Here is a 4,874-nt window from a genome sequence, read left to right on the forward strand (position 1 = left end):
CAGTCATTGCCTGCAAAGGATTCTTAACAAAATATTAAAAATGAAAAATGTATTTATGGTAATGTTAATTATATTTGAGCCCTTAAAATGAGGAGACTTTGTTTAAAAATGGTTAAAATTTCTAAACGTTAGATAGGATATTTTGGTTCAACCCGTGGAATTAAACCTGAAAGTCTGCATTTCAATTGCATCTCACTTGTTTAATTTCAAATCCAATGTGGTGGTATGCAGAGCCCATGAAAATCATGAAAATGGTGTCACTGTCCAAATATTTCTGGGCCTGACTGTATATATATGCGCATATAACACAGATTATTCAAAACATGTTGTGTAAGCATGGATGTATAGGTCAAAATATAACTCAGTTCAAGAGTATAACCTTGGTTAACTTTGATACTTGAACACATTTGATACTTAATGATATAACATGATGTCAACACAAACTAACCTTAATCACCACCAAGCCCATATGCAAGTACCCCAAACACTGCAATCCATATCTCCCGACAATCCAGTTTTAGTGCTTGGAGATTTGAATCACTGTTTCCTGACGACTGTCAGAGACTTTCATCAATACGTCACATGCCCAAGCAGACTCAAAAAGACGCCAACTGGTGTTGACTGATGTCCTTGTTTTACAATTATATGTCTATGTATGTATACATGTCCTGTTGGGGCTGTAGCTTTCAGTATTAGCCCAGCCTACCCAGTCTCACTCCGAAGTCATCATATACCGTACAACCGCCATCGAAGTCAGGTGATGTTGTATAAAGAGCGAAAAAGTCCACATATGGAGGTGGTGAGGTGGATGGATGGGTCAAACAAACAGGACTTCCACCCAGGAGACTACTGTTCACGTCCTGTGTGAAACCAAAAGTAAATGTTGAATTCTTTGAAGTTAAATATGTAACATATGTTAGCTTATGTAACATACTTAATTTGTGTGAGTTAGGTAACATAACTTAAAATGTTTTCCTAACCCTAAGGAAGTATGTGTGCCCAAACCTAATCGAAGTGCAACCATTTCACATAGTTAACCACTCAAACTTTATTTTGAAAGTCTAACCAGACATTGCATATTTATCTGAATGTAGTCTAAATGTTATAATGTCAGACTGCATTGTGATGATTTCTCTTACCACACATAACAACTAAGCTAGAGGAATGCACACTAACTATATTGCTATAGATAATTAACACCCCGTTAGGGTCTAACACACTCTTTAACCCTTTTTGTCTCTCAGAACTTGGAATTACCTCGCGGTTCAAAGGTGCTTTTTGAGCTTTTGTTGTCACATGATTTCAAACAGTCTGACATCAATAAAACATGTGATGAAGGGAGAGGAGTTCTTTAAGATAAGCTTTTATTGACACAATAAAGTTCAATTGATAAAAACTAAGTAGCATTCATTCATACAGCCCAGACAGTCTGTACCGTACTCAAGAGTTCACTGCAGTCTATACTGAGACTGAGAGTTTCTGTGAAATCATGTGACCACAGAGCGTCCACCCTCTCTGCTGATATAAAACTGCTCTGTGCTCTCTCTTCCTCCTCAGCATTAGAGCTTCCTGAAGCAACAACAGGTAAGAACACAACGGAACTATGAAATACTTTAAACTGTCAAGGTCAGGACACCAGATACAAATATATATAAATATGAGACTTGGTTGTCAGTAATCAGTGGTGTTCATGTGGATGAGTGATTTGATCACTGTTCCCTGAAGACTCTGAGAGACTTTCAACGTCACATGCCCAATCAGACACAACAAGAATTCAACTGGTGTTAAAGTTCTGTCACCCGCTGTATGGGGCTGACCTCAACTGTGTCCAGCTCATCTCACCATCTGCCCTGCTTTGAGGAGAAGAAAACCAACATCAAACGGACTAAAAACAGGACAGAAGATTCCATCCTGGGGCTGTTACATGTATGTTTAAAGAGTCCTGTACTGACGTTGATGATCTCACTAATGTTGTCAGCTGTTACGTTTCCAACTGTAAGGACAATCCCTGAGCAGACTGTGAAAATGTACTCAAATAGCCATTGGTCACAAAATCAGTTAGTGTTGTTGTATAGAAAGAGGTGTGCATGGAAGAAATGATAGAGAGGGAGCTTGAGACCAACAACTTAAGTTCTGCCTCGGATGGTATGAAGACTATTGTAGGCACAAAGGTCTAAGGTTGTGCTGAAGGGTTTTGGATGGGACATGCAGCTTGCACAACACCTGAAGTCTGACACCCACAATTTCACTATTAGAAGAGAGTAAGGGTGAATGGTTGGTTGTCCAAGAGATGTCATCATCCACAGGGTCTCCTCTGGGTTGTTTCCTTTCACCACTCCTCTACATTCTTTATACTGATGATTGGCGCAGTCAGCATAACAACTGATGCACCATCAGATGCCTCTGCTTTTGTCAGTCTCCTCCACTCTGATGAAAATGATCATGGTCCTGTTGTAAATGACTTTGTACACTGTTAAATGTGGCAAAGACGAAGGACATGTGCAATGATTTTAGGGACCTCCGGTCATTACCATCCAGGGGAAGTTGTAAATGTTCTACTAAGTACCTAACTGACAATAAGTTGAACTTTAACTGTCATCACCATTTTAACATGTCTTGCAAAAAGGGACAGCAACGACTTTTCTGTCTTAGTAAATTGGCAAAGTTCCAGGTGGGTAGACCCCCATGATCCTCTTTTACAAAGTCGAGTCTGTTTTAATATTTTCTCTTATTGAGGATTACTAAGGATTTAGTGGCATCTAGTGGTGAAGTTGCAGATAACTGACTGACTAACTGAGTACAGCTCAGCCTTTCAAGTGTGTAGAAGAAAACTACTGTGGCCACTTGGAAAAAACTTAAAGGGCCCTATCTAGAGCCAGTGTTTGGTTTGTCCATTCTGGGCTACCGTAGAAACATGGCGATTCAACATGGCGGACTCCGCTGAGGAGGACCCGCTCCCTCTGTACATAAAAACGTCTCATTCTAAGGTAACAAACACACAAAGTTTCTTATTTTCAGCTGATTATACAACAATGAAAACATATCTATGAATATTATATTCCATTTTTGACAATAGATCCTCCTTAATGTTACACAGTGAATTTTTAATAAGCTCCTGAGGACATACTTGAGGACCGTTTGCGCTTATTTACAACAGCTGATTAGGAAACTCCCAGCACTCAGCCAACCAACTGTAACTTCATCAGTCAGTTAATCAGGCAGGGACAGACAGTTGTTCCCATTTATAGGGATGGTAAATAACAGTGCTTTTTAATTAAATTAAATTAAACTGATCACTTCTGAGCTAGCATAGGACAGAGCCATACCCACTTACCCACTTTTTATTTGATTATAGGATCTGTGTAAGGGAGGGCACATACTGAAGGGCAGTGTAATCATTTCACTTGTGGTACAGTTTATAATAATATCCTCTAATAACTACATTACAGTTGACAAGATGTGCAGGTTACTGACTTGTTTTTCTTTCATCCAGAGAACTAATAAACTGCTCCATCCTCAAGTTCCTGTGAAACTGTTACAATGGCAAGGTAAGTAACTGACTTTATGTACCTTCTGTGTAATAAATTATGATGTTGATGGCCACCTGAAAAACTGGAGGATGGTTTACAATTACTTTATGTAATGTTCACCTGGTCAGGTATTATCCCCAGTGATGGTAGTATTCAGATCCTATACCTGCATAAAAGTACTAATACGGCACTGTAAAAATACTGTAATATATGTAACCCCTGAAAATCTTATTTTAGTGAAAGTCTTCCCTCTGGTGTGCTCCGGTTGCTACAGTAGAGCAATTTCCCTCTAGTTGTTGGCTCAGTCCCATCAGTATCATGATGCGGTCTTTTGCTTGGAGAGGGTCTAGAATCCTCAGTAATATCTTTTTGGATCTTGTCTCTTTCACATGTGTTCTGATACATTTTTTTGATAGCTCTCTTGGATGAATATCTTCATCTTATTTGATCAGAGTTCAATCTGCCCTTAATTAAAAGCTAAGAGGCATACCATTCTGATGGATTGGAAAATTTGGAACTGGTCCTCAACTGGAACCGGTTCTTGATTCCCATCCATAATCATGAATTAAAAACAACTTGCACGGCTTGGAGCTCAAGTGCATGGGATTCATCTTGGAAGGAGGAGGGGTCAGGGGGAAAACCAGAATATTTGGGAAGGCTATGTAATGATGCTGATTGGAATGACTTTATTAATCCCCCGTAGAAGAAATTCAAAATACACACAGCAGCATTTGGGAATAAAGTGCAAAGATAAGAATATTACAAAATATAATATAAAATATAAAATTATAAATGAAAAATATATACACTATATGCAATGTGCAGTACAATGGTGTGCAAAATATTTTAAGCAATATGCAATGTCTAAAAGACAACATAGAGTACTTTACTTTTATTAATTTATTGTTCAGTACTGATTGAATTAATGTCTGACTTTTTTTTACAGGAACACCTCATACAAATATGATAACATCATCTCTAAAAGTGATCTGATTCAACCAGGATCTCCCGCTGTCTACCAGCTGAAACCAGACGAAGAGAATATTGAAACTCTAACAAGAATGACTCTTGGTGAAAAAAATCTGAACAAGACAAACAGAACCATTTTACTTGTTGGTGAAACAGGAACAGGAAAATCTACTCCTGCGTCAATCACTCTGGTCAACTACACCATGGGAGTGAAGTGGGAGGACAATGTCTGGTTTCAGATCGTAGAGGAGGAGAAGAGAAGTCAGTCAGAGAGTCAGACATCAGATGTGATCGTTTATGAGATCTTTGGTTTTGAAGATAAAACTCTGCCCTACTCTCTGACCATCATCGATACTCCTGGATACGGAGATACCA

The sequence above is a fragment of the Morone saxatilis genome, unplaced genomic scaffold, assembly GCF_004916995.1.
Source record: "Morone saxatilis isolate NCDOM2014 unplaced genomic scaffold, NCSU_SB_2.0 Contig21, whole genome shotgun sequence".
Taxonomy (NCBI): domain Eukaryota; kingdom Metazoa; phylum Chordata; class Actinopteri; family Moronidae; genus Morone; species Morone saxatilis.